This window comes from Nomascus leucogenys, unplaced genomic scaffold (genome assembly GCF_006542625.1).
Source record: "Nomascus leucogenys isolate Asia unplaced genomic scaffold, Asia_NLE_v1 001491F_34415_qpd_obj, whole genome shotgun sequence".
Classification (NCBI taxonomy): domain Eukaryota; kingdom Metazoa; phylum Chordata; class Mammalia; order Primates; family Hylobatidae; genus Nomascus; species Nomascus leucogenys.
In genome coordinates, this window is record NW_022097644.1 from 1 (window position 1) to 16,237 (window position 16,237).

Sequence of the window (16,237 nt, forward strand, 5' to 3'; positions counted from 1 at the left end):
ACACAATGCACACACACAATGCACACACACACAATGCACACACACACAATGCACACACACAATGCACACACACAACGCACACACACAATGCACACACACAATGCACACACACACAATGCGCACACACACAATGCGCGCACACACAATGCGCACACACAATGCACACACACACAATGCACACACACACAATGTGCACACACACAATGCACACACACACAATGCACACACACAATGCGCACACACACACAATGCACACACACACAATGCACACACACCAATGCACACACACAATGCACACACACACAATGCGCACACACAATGCACACACACACAATGCACACACACACAATGCCACACACAACAACACACAATGCACACACACAATGCACACACACACAATGCGCACACACACAATGCACACACACACAATGCGCACACACACACAATGCGCACACACAATGCACACACACACAATGCACACACACACACAATGCGCACACACAATGCACACACACACAATGCACACACACACAATGCGCACACACAATGCACACACACATGCACACACACAATGCACACACACAATGTGCACACGCACACAATGCACACACACAACACAATGCACACACACACAATGCACACACACAATGCGCACACACACAATGCACACACACACAATGCGCACACACACAATGCGCACACACACAATGCACACACACACACAATGCACACACACAAACAATGCACACACACAACAACACATGCACACACACACAATGCACACACACAATGCGCACACACAAATGCACACACATACACACAATGCACACACACAAACAAATAATGCACACACACACAATGCACACACACAATGCACACACACACACACAATGCACACACATACACACAATGCACACACACAGTGCGCACACACAAAATGCACACACACACACAACACACACACAATGCACACACACAATGCGCACACACACACAATGCACACACATACACACAGTGCACACACACACAATGCGCACACACACACAGTGCACACACATACACACACAATGCACACACACACAATGCACACACACATGTGCACACCATGTGCTTTCCAACAGCTCATCTTGTCAAGTTGGGATGATAATTGCACTTGTGAAGATGAAAAACGGTAATGAATATAAAGTGTTTCGAGCTGGGCTGGGGCATAGAAAGTGCCTGATGAGTGTTAGTTATTATTATTGCTGTTGTTATAATATCATTTTATTACTCTTTTGTAGTATTTTTTTCATTGTTTAATTATGCAATGACTACATAATGAGGAAAAGTTGCTCATTTTATTCTGACTATCTCCTTGACCCGCTTTCATTTGCATTCAGTCCCATCATATTTGACACACATTTGGAGTGGCTGGAGTGGCATTCACCCCACCAGAGTCTTAGACGCTCAGATGTTCATGCGCTTCCTCATTTACATACGTAATGACTTTCTTGTCCACCTACACAGCCAGCGCTGTGGTAGGGGCTGGAAAAACCAGCTTGAACAGTTCCCATCCTGCCCATGAGCAGCTTTGGTGGTCACACCCCCGGGGAGTGACAATGGGATTGTTCATCGCCAATGGGAAGGTGACCTCAGGGCCACGATCATGGGAGGTTGTGAGGAGGACGACGGCTGGGCGGCCCCTCAGAGGCAGCAGCCTGAGCTGAGGTGCAGAGGCCAAGGAGGAGCAGCTGGACTTCAGACCCATGAAACTGGTGCAGTGACGGGGCTGCAGCCACGGGGCTGCAGCGGGAAGAGGAGGCTGATCGTGGCGTGGGCGGCAGCAGGAGGAAGCCATGCAAGGCGGGGCTTGGTTTCCCAGCAGTGCTTCCAGGGGAAACAGGACCAAGCCCAGTCCAGGGGCCGGCGCTTATCTGGAAGCTGAATTTTTGCCCAATGAACTAATGCCAAGAATCAGAGAGAAAATCATCCATTCATGGCATCTCTCTCCTGTGGTGACAGAGGTTTAATGGCAGGTACTCCCTACTCACCTTTCGTGAGAGGAGCTGATCCCCACAGTCAGGAAGTGAGCCTGAGCCACAGAGATGAAGGAAGTCCCTTAAAAAAGGATAAATGATGAATGACTTTGTAGGGAAAGAATGTCAGAAACCAGAGGCTCTGCTGGCTTCTTGTCATTAAGAAATGAGTTAGCAAACCAGTTCCTTAAACATTTAGATTGTTGTGGGAAAAGAAACCGTTAGGGGGTTGGAGGGAAATGGGAAGTGCTAGTAAGATACAGTATTTGCTGGCCAGGCGCGGTGGCTCACGCCTGTAGTCCCAGCACTTTGGGAGGCCCAGGTGGGCGGATCACGAGGTCAGGAGATCAAAACCATCCTGGCCAACATGGTGAAACCCTGTCTCTACTAAAAATACAAAAATTAGCCAGGCGTGGTGGTGCGTGCCTGTAGTACCAGCTAGCTACTTGGGAGGCTGAGGCAGGAGAATTGCTTGAACCCGGGAGGCGGAAGTTGCAGTGAGCAGATCACGCCATTGCACTCCAGCCTGGGTGACAAAGCAAGACTCTGTCACACAAAAAAAAAAAGGTATAGTATTTGTTGCTAGGGATGATAGAAATGTTCCAAAATTGATTGTGGTGAGAGTTGGAGAACTCTGAGTACACCAATCACTGTTGGATTGCACACTTTAAATGGGTGAATTATTTGGTACAAGAATGATTCCAGCCACGCCATTACTAGAGAACAGGATGTCAGGTGTTTTCGCTGGTGGCCCCCGCTGAGGCTCCAGTGACATGTAAGAGGCACCAGTCAGGTTTCTGCTCCTCTCACAGCTCTTGGGGCCACATGGTCTTGGTGTGTCCTCCCTTTCCTTCCACTACAAAGGATCGATGATTCCTCCTCATGCAACCACAGAACCCAAAGAGAAGGCGTCTGTGGATAGGACCATCACGGTTGTGCAGGAAGGGGCACGTGGAACCACGAGAGGCCATCAGGGTCCTCTTCAGGATTCTTCAGATTGAAGCCTAAGGGGAAGACGTTCTCTTCATGGATCATAAGCTGGGAGCCAGCAGATCTGCTATCCAGAGCAGGGAGAAACTCCGTCTGTGTTCCCCATCACTCCTGGGGTCACTCGACCATATTCTCCCTCCTCTTTTTTTAATGTAAGTTAGTGCGAATGGAGTTTCTGTCACCTGCAACCAAAAAGTCATGAGAAAGGTAGTATCGTGATGGGCAAAGACCGATTCCAAAGCCAGTGTAACACTGGACTTCAAGGTGTCTCACTTGTCAATTTCTGACTTCAAAACTTATTTATTTATTTATTTGTTTATTTTTTTTGACAAAGTCTGACTCTGTAGCCCAGGCTGGAGTGCAGTGAGGTGATCTTGGCTCGCTGCAACCTCTGCCTCCCAGGTTCAAGCGATTCTCCTGACTCAGCCTCCCAGTAGCTGGGATTACAGGCACATGCCACCACGCCAAGCTAATTTTGTATTTTTAGTAGAGACGGGGTTTCACCATGTTGGTCAGGCTGGTCTTGAACTCCTGACCTCAAGTGATCCACTCGCTTTGGCCTCCCAAAGTGCTGGGATTACAGGCATGGGCCACTGCACCTGGCTCAAAACTTTTAATATAGCAAACTTTCATGTACTGGGAAGCTACATTCTGCATTTATTATTTTGATACATTTAAAAATGTTGTTGTAATTGAGAACTATGTTTTCAAAACCACAAAACAATAACAATATGAAGCCATGAGTAGGCTGAGCAGTGAGGTGGAAACAGCTGAAGCGTGGATAGAAAAGTCCAAAGATCAGATTGAGGAATTCTCCCATAAGGCAAAAGGAAAGGATAGAGATAGAAAATAGAAGAGAAAAGCTAAGGGAAATGAGGATAGAAATGCCAACATCCAGGGCCAGGTGTGGTGACTCACGCTTGTAATCCCAGCTACTCAGGAGGCTGAGGCAGGAGAATCTCCTGAACCTGGGAGGCAGAGGCTGCAGTGAACCTAGACTGTGCCACTGCACTCCAGCCTGAGCAACAGAGTGAGACTCCGTCTCACAAAACAAAACAAACAGACAAAAAAAAAAAAAAAAAAAACAAAGAAGTGCCAACATCGGGATGATAGGAATCCCAGAAAGAGTGACAAAATCCGAGAGGAGAAAAATTTTAAAACTAATGAAGATAGATTTCTGAGGGGAAAAAAAGGCTGATAGTATAAAAAAGACAGGGCAGGGGGTAAGGAAAAACCCACACCTAGACATACTGTAGTTAATTTAATATAATCAAATACAAAGAAAATATTCCAAGAGCTTCCATAAGTAAAGAGCAGCTCACCTGCAAAGGAACAAGACCCAGACTGCCATTCAATTTCCCAACAGCGACACTGAATGCGAAACAGTACAGCCATATATATATATATATATATTTTATATTATTTTTGAGACAGAGTCTCGCTCTGTTGCCCAGGCTGGAGTGCAGTGGCGTGATCTCAACTCACTGCAAGCTCTGCCTCCCGGGTTCATGCCATTCTCCTACCTCAGTCTCCGGAGTAGCTGGGACTACAGGCGCGCCACCACCACGCCTAGCTAATTTTTTCTTGTATTTTTAGTAGAGACGGGGTTTCACCATGTTAGCCAGGATGGTCTCAATCTCCTGACCTCGTGATCCAACTGCCTGTGCCTCCCAAAGTGCTGGATTACAGGGGTGAGCCACCGTCCCTGGCCATAGAGCCATATTTTTAAATAATTGAAGGAAAAGAAATTTGAACCTAGAATATTATTTCTAGACAAACTGTCATTCAAATTTGAAGGTATAATAAAAGTACTCTCTCATATAGCTCTCAAATGGCTTGCCATACAAAGACTCATTTTTTGTGAGAAAACATTTTGGGAGAGAGCAATAAAAATAAGAGAAGCACAGCAGGTGCGGTGGCTCACAGCCATCATCCCAGCACTTTGGGAAGCTGAGGCGGGTGGATCACTTGAGCCTAGGAGTTTGAGACCAGCCTGGGCAACATGATGAAACACCATCTCTATAAAAAATAAAAATAATTAGCTAGGCGTGGTGGTGTGTACCTGTAGTCCCAGCTACCTGGGAGGCTGAGGCAGGAGGATCAACTGAGCCTGGGAGGTGGAGACTACAAAGGGCTTTAATTGTGCCACTACAATCCAGCCTAGACTGCAGTAGAATAAGATCCTCTCTCAAAAAAAAAAAGAAGTGAGAAACAGATCCCTGAAAATTGCTATAAGAGAGAATTAATGAAACCCTAATACTTTGTAATATTCATTATTCAAGCAAACCCAGAATTTAAATTCTGGGCAGTATCAAAAGATTAAAGGCAGATGGCAACATGTTAAAGTACTTTTCCTCTTAGGAGAAAAATGCACATATTAATAAGTTCAAGAAGTCAATAGGGATAAGTAAACATGAGACTCTATCTTAAGATAAGATAATAAGTATAAAAAAATTCTAAACCACCAGAAATATAAATAGGAATGTTACTGTAGATTTACAAAGAATGGAGTGTAAATTATCAAAATATTATAGGAAACATTTCTACTTTAATTTTTCTAAAAGTGAATAACTATGTTTAATCATATGTTGTCACGCTTTAGAAAGGGTATATATACCAAATTTTTAAGTATCTAAGATCAATGATATTGAATGATATTTTAAAATAAGTTTCTATATTAAAGGAAGTGAATGTCCACAGTTATGAAAGTAAAAGTGCTGTTTTACAGCTAATATGCTCATTTCAATATTTTATTGAAATAACAAAGCAATTAATATTTTATAAATAAACCGCTTAAAATTATTTTCTTATTGTTTGCAGAATATCTTGTTAAATATTTTAACTTTTCAAAGTGATGATGAATAACTTTCAAATAGCTGTTCTTTGGAATATAATTCTAAATAGCGTTTGGGATTTCCTTTTATTTTTACAAAGCATAAATTAGGTTCCCCAGGTCCCTCTCATTTTATTCATTTTATCTGTTATTACCTTGAATATATGTCAATAAATGACATATAGCTTTAAAATAAAAGTATTAAGAGACTACAATGAAGTAGTGTTACTACAGATCAAGTGATGGACGAAATAAACCAGGTACATACATGCTTTCTCTACTATTTGTAAGTTGTCAAGTAAAAAATTAGAGCTTTACTTTTTTAATTATAGAGGAGCCCATATCTGAGCTCTGCAAAAAGTATAAGAACTATTCAATTTTAAAATAATTTTTGAGATTTTCTAAATAAGAGAAAAAATAACATTTTAATAAAAGTAAAAATTAATATTTAAAAAAGTATGACAATCAAGACACATCGATTTGAAGGAAGAATTAAAGCATTCTTTAAAACAGATCTCTGCTGTGTCAAACATATTTCCCAGCTAAGCATTAAAATCTGAGTTTTCCAATTATTTCTAGTTAAAAAATTGGAAGAAATGTTGATTTCTTAGTATTAGAAGCGGATCATATGTATCGCTTAGAAAGGCTCCTATTCACTGTTTTGCATCCTCTATAAAGTCCCTGTTAAGAGAGCTGATATTTCCTAATCATTGGAAACACCTTTTGTAGCCTACCCCCTGGAAACACCTTTTTGTACCCTAATCATTGAAAACACCTCTTGTAGCGTAGTCATTAGACACACCTCCCAGCTTCCTGTTAAATCTATATATTGCTCCTCATTCTCTTTGTGACGCCAAAGAAGAAGGGTCTAACTTCCTTATCCGCTTGATAGCTGCATCTTTCTTTGAAGATGGGTCGTTTTCCCTCTGCGTTCGCTGGCCCTCGCAAGGGGTGAGCATTCCCCAGTTCCTTCCAACCAGTCGCCGCAGAGTTAGGGTGTAATGTTCTGGGTTGTTTCTCCCTGTACCTCTCTCTAAAATGGCTTTCGTTATTAAACACCATGCAGTGGTTCAATTCTTAAGCATAGTGCAGCCCTGTGACCACCCAAACACTGAGCCTGTTTGTTAGCACATGCAATCTTGTGAATGATTTTGTCGAGAGGCTGCTGGACAGCTATGTGCTGCAACTTGGGTGATTTACCTGTATAGGAACCTTGTCAAAATAGTAATTAGACACAGTCTAACCCAATGTCTTCCAGAAATAAGCTCGATATAGTGGTCACTATTGCCTCTCCAGCTTTTTTACCAACTGTTTTGACTTTGTGTGAAATATTGTTCTTGATTTTCTTAAGTAGGACACCATTTTGTGAGCTTGGGGAACACAAGAATTTTCTTAAGACTGTTTTTTCCGTAAAATGTTGTTGAATTAAATTCAGTAAGCCTGGCGTGTGATAATGCTTCCGTTCTGTTGAAGGGATAATTTTAAAAATTAAACATTTCACACAAATATAAAACTAATGTGTCAAGATTTAACTGATTTTTAATGAGAAATTAACAAGACCTTGCAAGTTCAAAAGATATTCATAGAATCCTATACATAAAAGTATGTAATGCTCAAATACATTTAGAAGACACAGATTGACATGTCGCTTGGAGGGAATCCCAAAAAATACTTATTTAATGTTCATACAAAATAATCATTTACATTGAGTTATTTAAAATAATTCAGTTTTACATAACTCAGAAACAATAAGAGAAGTTAGCCCAGAGACAACATCCATTCAGATAACCTGGGGAATGTGTTAGACAATCCTTAAATATTGTCTAAATAATCTGGGTCCAATTAATCATTCACGTGTTTTTCTCTGTTCATTTTACCTTTCTATTTTTCTTTACTCCTACTTTGTACCATTCTCCTGTTTCAAAAAGCATAATAGCAGTTAGGATCTCATTATTGAAATGGTTAATGTACAGGAAAGCCGTTTATGGCTCTAGACCAGTGTTTGGTACTTTATATTTTGGTTCTACATTCAGTCTGAATCCTTTGGCATGTAATTTGTCGAGTTCATTTAATGTAAGAATTCCGTGTTTGATGCACCTTACCCTTCCAGTTAAGCATTGAGCTGCCGACCATGACCCCGACCTGTCACATAGCAGCACTTTCACTTTTGTGAAGAAATTGTCAGGTGATATTCTACAGAGAAAATAAGAGGGAAGAGAGGGAAGCACTGGAGTTACACTTGAACATCGCAGTCAGGTGACGCCACATTGTAGAAGGTAGCATGAAATAAAGTTGAAGGAGAGGAGGGAAGAGCTCGGGGATAGAGGAGGCCCCTGATGGGCAATGTACCTGGCAGGGCTGAAAAATATCAGAGGCCAGAGGAGGCAGGTGAAGGATCAGAATGGAGAAGAATAGATGAGGTCATGAAAACCAAAGGCCACCTGTAAATCCCAGACTTTGGGAGGCGAGCGGGCGGATCACGAGTCAGGAGGGAGACGATCTGGCTAACATGGTGAAACCTCGTCTCTACTAAAAATACAAAAAAAAAATTAGCCGGGCGCGGTGGCGGGTGCCTGTAGTCCCCAGCTACTCGGAGCTGAGCAGGAGAATGGCGTGAACCCGGAGCGGAGCTTGCAGTGAGCCAAGATCGCGCCACTGCACTCCAGCCTGGGCGACAGAGCAAGACTCCGTCTCAAAAAAAAAAAAAAAAAAAAAAAGCCAGATCACGTAGGTGTGCGAGTCATTTTAAGGACTTTGGGTTCCCTCCATGAGAAGGCTGTAAGCAGAGAGTGCTGTCGCCTGGCATATTCCAGGCTCCTTCCAATGGCTCCTGTGCAGAGATGTAGAGGACAAGGCAGAAGTGGTGAAATTAGGCCTGTGATGACGAGTCCCTGGGCTGTTTCCAGAGGAGGTGGGAGACACTGGCCTCTAAGCTACATTAGGGATGTCAGGAATACAGAGTCAAAGACCACTCCAAGGTGTTGGCACAAGCAACTGAAGAATAGGTTTGCCTTTAATTGAGAAGAGGAAGGCTCCAGAAGGAATAGTTTGGTTCCAGGTAAATCTACTCACGTGTTTTGATCTGAATTGGCTCTCTAAATGTAGCCAATAACACAATTTGCAGTCCCAGATGATACTTGTAATCTGAAAATACGCAGAATGCTGACACCAGCCGTTTTGCACCTTGATTTGGTTCACGGTGGACAAGAAAGGTAAAATAACAAGATACTTCAGAAAACTGAAAAGAATTGTTATAATGAGAAAGTCCCACTGACTCTGACAATCATAGTGTCTTTGCTGAAACCTGACCCCAAAGCCCCTTCTATGAGCTTTCTCTTCCTTAGTTCTTGGCCTTTGGGAGGTAATTTCAGGTCCCTGCCACTGATCTGTATTTGCCTTAAGTAAGTAGTGCCTTGTTCCATCTTCCTACCAAAAGAGCTCCAGGGAGGCCACACCGAACTCTTCAAACAGATCTTCTTTGTAAGAAACATTGTGCTCTCGCTATTAAAATTTCATTTAGAGAGTATGGCATTGTCTTTTGAGCTTTCTTCCTTTTAGTCTCTGATAAGAGAACTATACCCATCTCACATCAAGCTCCTGAAGGTCTGGAAGGAGTCAAACGGAATGAGCTTGTTTCCAGCATTCCTTCCTATTAGCCAAAATAGTCTAAAATTCCTTGCAGTGTTCAAGTTTATAATTAACTCAATTGATAATTCAATGCTGTTGGGCTAAATTCAATACAATAATTATTGATTATCCATTATATGAAAAACACAGGACATGCTAAGTTGATTCAGACATAGAAGCAAACCAGAGTAGGCTCTCCCTAAGCAATGTTCTTTGAATTATGCTAAACACTTGTTATGATATATACAAAAGTCCAGAGGAGGAGATCTAGGTTTAGTAGGATATGGACCATTTTTAAATTAGGTTCAAATTGAATCTTGAAAAATCATCTGTGGCTGAATGGATGAATAAATAAAGGAGGATTTAGCTGGGGACAAGACTGTGTAAATGCATTCGTGTAAGAAATCGAATAGTTCATGTTCAGAGGTTATGAATAAGTTGTTATTATCAAGAGCTTAAAGCATAAGGTTTGAAATTTTGGCCTGAGTCTCATCAAAGTAGGTCTTGCCTACCCTGCCAAAGATTTGAAATCAAAATATTCTCTTCATTAATGGTTTTTAAAAGGTTTGTGAAACGCCTTTAAAAATCAGTAACACGTAAGATCCACACTTTCTCGGGTTTCTTGGGTGAAGGTGGGGTCAGGAGTCTCAGAAGTCAGCCAGCTCTCCTCCTTGCCCCAGGCAGTGCTGCTTTCTCTGCTCACTCAGCCTGACAAGCACTGTTATAATGCAGAAAATAGAGAGCTGTAGGCTTTTTTTAGTCAAAAAGTTATATCTGAATTCTAGAAAGCGGTTGTCAGAACAGTGCAGATCAATTTCAGAAGACAGGGTCAGGAGCAGGGACACGAGGCAGGGCCTGTTGAGTAACCCACATGAGAGATGGGTTATCACTACACAAATCTACAGCTTAGGACAGGGTCCTTAGTCAAACCTGGAAACCATGTGTTACTTTGTTAGTTCAGGAATGGAATTCCAGCTGTTTGGATCCTAAAAACCAGTGTTCAACCCACTAGATCATTCTGTTTTTTGGAACTCCTTTTCAATGACTTTTGTCCAATTATTTCACTAATTCTTTCCCCAAATAAGAAAAGTAAATGCGAAATGCTTCTAAGGTAAATATTTTGTTAGCTTTACCATTGGGCCTGGGATTTTTTAAAAGAGAATAGCTTGTCCAACCCTATCACGTTTTAATTTGCACCTTGATTTGGTTCACGTGGACAAGAAAGGTAAGATATTTCAGAAAACTGAAAAGATTTGTTATAATGCACTGACTCTTGAAAAAGAAGGGAGAAAATATTTGTTTCGTAACAATTTTTCAACAGGTTTGATGTGCTAAGTAAAGAAAAATGTTGTCTGTGCTTAAGTCAGAACTCTCACCTCTGGCCACTCTTGGGTGGCACAAAGACAGCCAAGATTAACAGTTTAGAAGGATGTCTGCTTGGTAGTCTAAGAGGGAAAAAGAGAAAAAAATAGAGGGGATGAGCAGGGAATGAGGACATTTGAATTGATCCAGGTGCAGGAATTACACATTCAGTAATGGATCAATTAAATAATCTGTATAGAGACTCCTTTCCTTGCCATGAATTGGTTTAATTGAACACGAATTGAAGTAGATTCTTAGCTGGAATGTGTCCCTGGGAGCTTTGTGCAGACATAAGGAAATTTTTAAAGACTTTGAACATTGTTTACAGAATGAGTTGTCAACATTTGTTTCTTTTTTTTTTTTTTTACTCTGAAGAATCTAGAGCAAGACTAAGTTGAAATGTGAAAAGAAATCAAAGCTAATCACTTCTTTTAATTTTTCTTCCATGAAACAGACTTTTGTTGCCTTTCTGAGGCCAGTTGAGTGATGTTTAGAAAGCACCCACAGCTGAGCATTTCCTTACAGCTAAGGGAAGGAAGAAATGTTCTCAGGAAATTCTGATTTCAATGCTGTAAAAACACCACTGTAAAATTTCAATATAATTAAAAATAACCTTACTCTCATCGCTGAAGTCATCTTGGAATAATGTTTCTCCTGTTCTTTGAATTTAAATTTTATTTTTATTTTTTAATTTTTTTAATTTTTTTATTATTATACTTTAGGTTTTAGGGTACATGTGCACAATGTGCAGGTTTGTTACATATATATCCATGTGCCATGTTGTTTTGCTGCTGAATTTAAATTTTAAATGGCTTGTTATTTTTCTATGGATTTCAGTTGGTGGTATTCTCATAATTTGATAAATATAGTATTATTGGAAATATTTATTTGTTGTACACGATATTAAAATTTTTAAAAAGCTGGGAATGAAGAACATATCCAAGTCAGAGTTATATTTGTTCTGAAATATTTTTTAAAAAAACATTTAAATCAAGCTAAAAAAATTGAACTGGCTTATGAGCTCTTAGAATAACTAAACTCTTTGTGACACTGTTGGCATTTGTTTGCCCAAACTTTTTTGTTCATGTTTTTCCAAACACGGCTTTCCATTGCCTACTAAACAATAAACTTCAACATTTGTTCAATATTTAGGCTAAATTTCCTTTCATGATACTCATTTGAAGACAATATCAAAGTGAGTGTTTTGCTCTGTTTTTCTTTAACTCCCCCCTACATCTCCATGGCTAGTCCTTGTCAACCTCTTCATCTTTTCTTCCCTCTCCTTCTTCCCTCTTCTCCTGTTTCTCCTCCTCATTTGTTTTCTCCCTTGCATCTTCTTCCTCATCATACTTATTCTTTCACTGATCCATGGTTATCTGGGAAGGATAGCCAGGAGAGATCCCTGTCTCACTATTATGAAAGCATCATGCCCAATCTTAAAACAGCTCTTAAGACCACAGAGTAAGATTCTTTCTCTCACAGTATTTCAGTCTTTATAAAACTATCCTCCCATTCACTCGAGAGCTGGTGTCATGATATTTAATCTCTCCATAGCTTGTTTGACTTGTGATATCATTGGATGGTAATAAAAATAATTTGCCAATCCAAATGTGATTCCACATTTTTAATATCTCAGTCTTTTCCCATCTGTCCTTCTCTCTCCCACAAGGTATTGCAAGCACGTAATTTCTCTACTGGCTTTTTGTCCTTCTCCTATGGCTGTGAGTTTGTTAGTGCAGTGAGTCAGCCACTTCCAGATACAATCACCTGTGAACAGGATAGAATGTGTGGCCTAAGATACTCAGGAATTTGGGGGGAGGGGGTTGGCAGTAAAGTACCCATAACCACCCCCATTCTCAGAGGTGAGAAAATAATTGACCTTCTACAAACTAGAGCTCCTCCAAACACCAGCATCCTTTCCTTCCATTCCTCTTCCTCTAATGGTAAAAGGAATAAAGTCCATTTCATCTCTCCAATACTTGGGATTTGGAAATCTTGCTCTGCTGAGGCTTTAACTTCTTAATCCTCTGTCTGACTTCTAAGTGACCTGCTGAAAAAACAGGCATTGCCCTACTTCACTTCCATTCTGAGAGTGGAGTTGTGTGTTCTTCCATATCCCCCACTGTTAATTCACCTCTTGGGAGGACCACAAACCATCTTGGTATTTTAAAATAATATGGCACGGCAGGATGGTGTGAATGGTGAACACACAAGTCTCCTTCAGCATGATGAAATAGACTTTCAAACCATGTTTTCTCATTTATCTTTAGTAGACACATACTGATGTGCACACTTTGCGAGCACAGGGACTGTCTTCACCAAGGCATCCTCACGTCTGGGTTAGCACCTGGGATACAGGCACTGGAAAAAAGATGAATGAGACACATACCCAAACTTCAAAACAAATGTGTGTACTTTCTATATGTGGCATCCTCCTGGTTTGGACCTCCTATTCCCTCTGGTGACATAAAGTGACATAGCTTGGGGGTAATATTCTGAGCCTTACATGAGAAAATTAACTGTTAGTCTCTCCCAGTGAAAACCATTCCATTTCAGGTAAACTGAGTCTCAAATCCTCAGCCTTGCTGTGTTTCTCTTTTTTCCTATTTTCTTCCTTTCCCAAGGTAGCTCCTGGGTTCAGGAAAAACAAGTCATTCTGGTGGCATCATAAGTGGGAGGAAGCACATCTGGTGTGAATATGGCTTCATGCTGAGCCCCAGTGGAGAGGCAGCTGGCTCATCCTTCAGCATCTTCAGGCCCTGTTAATGTCTTTGTTGCATTCTTGACCACAGTATCCAGATAGAATGACCTGCAATCCAGCCTTGCAGAAAGTGTGACAGATTCCATAGAACCCAGCTATTACCCTGATGGTTACACACCTCTCCTGGCCTTTGGTGATTCTGTTAACCCAGCCAAATCCTCCATCAGACCAATGTGGGCAATCCATGTAGGAACTGCTCATTTACAGTCCCCATTTGCTGTGAGTCAATGATCTTCCACTCTCTCTCATGTTCTCCCACTGAGGATGTGAACTCCTTGTCTCTTCTATGCTATCAGCAGACAGTAGGAAATCAAGCATCACTGGCCCAGGCCCTCTCGTGGCTTAAACACTCTGCCATGACTTCTAGCCTGTGCTGGCCAATCCACGTTGGTGCAGATCAGGATGCTATTAGGGTGACTCTATATAATCACTCTTAATTAGAACACTTAGAGTGAAAGGGAACACTGATAAAACTAACACAGCAGGGTAAATTGGGATTATAGATACTTTCTTCCCAAAACTTCAAAGAGAATCAGTTTTCTTGATCTCTCAGCCCAGCCCCACCCTACCCAGCAGGACTCCCCTTAAAGCAAGGGATGCTGATGATCCAATCAGTGTAGATACATTAAAACAAAAAATACAGAGATTGGCTATGTTACAGGATTGACTACAGATGGCCCCTGACTTACCATGGTTCAACTTGGGACTCTTACACTTTCACAATAGTGTGAAAGTGATAACACGTTCAGTAGAAACCGCCCGTTGAGTACCTATACGACGACCATTCTGCTTTTTCACTTTCAGTACAGTATTGAATAAATGACATGAGATACTCAATGCTTTATTATAAAATAAGCTTTGAGTTAGGTGGTTTTCCCAACTGTAGGCTAATGTAGGTGTTCTGAGTGTGTTTAAGGTAGGGAAGGCTAAGCTATGATGTTTTGCAGGTTAGGTATATTAAATGCATTTTCATTACTCTTATTTTCAACTTACAATGTTTTTATTAGAACATAACCCCACTGTAAGTTGAAGAACATCTGTCCATTGCATGCATGTATAATACCGCCCTGTGCTTCATATAATCAGTGCAGGAAGATGTTATTGTGGGAATGTCAAGAGGCAGTGAAATCCAAACTGGGTCTTGGTCTTGGAAGGCTAAATTATAGTCCCGTAAGTGAAGTAGATGGGAAGTAGAATTGCAGCTGGAGGGATAAGCCTTCCACTCAAGGTACTGAGCTCTATCTCATTCTTTTAGAAAACTGAGAAACCTGTTTCTTTCAGTCTTCTTACCACCTTCCTTTTTTTTCCCCATTCTCAAACTGAATTAATATAGGTGTCATGTGATATAACAGGAAATGAGAATTATAGCCAAATGGAATTTCGATATCCTATATTGCGCTCTTCTCCAGTCCTGAGCTGCTTTTTTATTTTAATCAGAGCTATATTGAAATGATTCACATACCACAATATTCACCTGAAGTGTACTCTTCAGTGCTTTTTAATATATTCCTGGGGTTATGCATTCATCACCACAAAAAAGAAACCCAATATCCATTAGTACCCACTCACTATTTCCCTCAGCCCCTTCCCATGGCCCAAAGCAAATACTAATTTATTTTCATCTCTAGGGATTGGCCTATTCTGGACATTTAATGTAAGTGCAATCGTACAAAATGTGTTTTGTGACTAGCTCTTTTCATTTAGTAGGTTTTCAAGGTTGTCAAGTTGTGGAATAAAGCGGCAGTTCACTTCTTTTGTATTTCCGGATCCTATTTAATACGATGGATATAGACCATGTTTTTTCATCGGTTGATTGACATTTGTATTGTTTCCACTTTTTGCAATTATGAATAACTCTGCCATAACCATTTGCATACACATTTTTACATGTACACATTTATTTTTCTTAAATACAGACCTAGGTGTGGATTTGCTGGTTTATATGGCAATGTTATGTGGAACTTCTGGAGTGTTTTACAAAATAGACACACCATTCTATATTCTCACAGCCATGGGGAAGTGAAACACCCCATACACCTCCTCACCAACACTTGTTAACTGTCTTTTTGATTGTACCTACTTTAGTGGACATGAACTGGTATCTCAGAACGGCTTTGATTTGCATTTCCCTGATGGCTAAGGATGCTGAGCATTTTCATACGGGCTTCTTGGCCATTTGTGTATCTTCTTTGGGCAGCCTCTATTCGATTATTTGCCCATACTTGGTAAGTTGTCTTTTTATTGTTGAGTTTCAAAAGATCTTTATGTATTCCGGATGCAAATTACTTATATTGTATATAATTTGCAAACTTTTCCCTATTCTGTAGATCATCTCTTTCTTTTCTAATGTTTTCTGAAATACAAAGTTTAAAATTTTGATGGATTCCAGTTAATTCTTTCTTGTGCTTTTGATGTCATATCTAAGAAGACTTTGCTTAATGCCAGGTTACAAAGATTTACTCCTACATTTTCTTCAAGAGTTTGAGCTTCACTTCTTACATTTGGGTCTATGATTTATTAATCTTTTTGTGCATAGTGTAAGGAAGGGGTACCCTCTTGTGGATACTCAGTTGTCTCAGCACCATTTGTTGAAAAACTATTTTTTTCTTTATTGTTTTGGCATCTTGTCAAAAATCAAATTGACTGGTA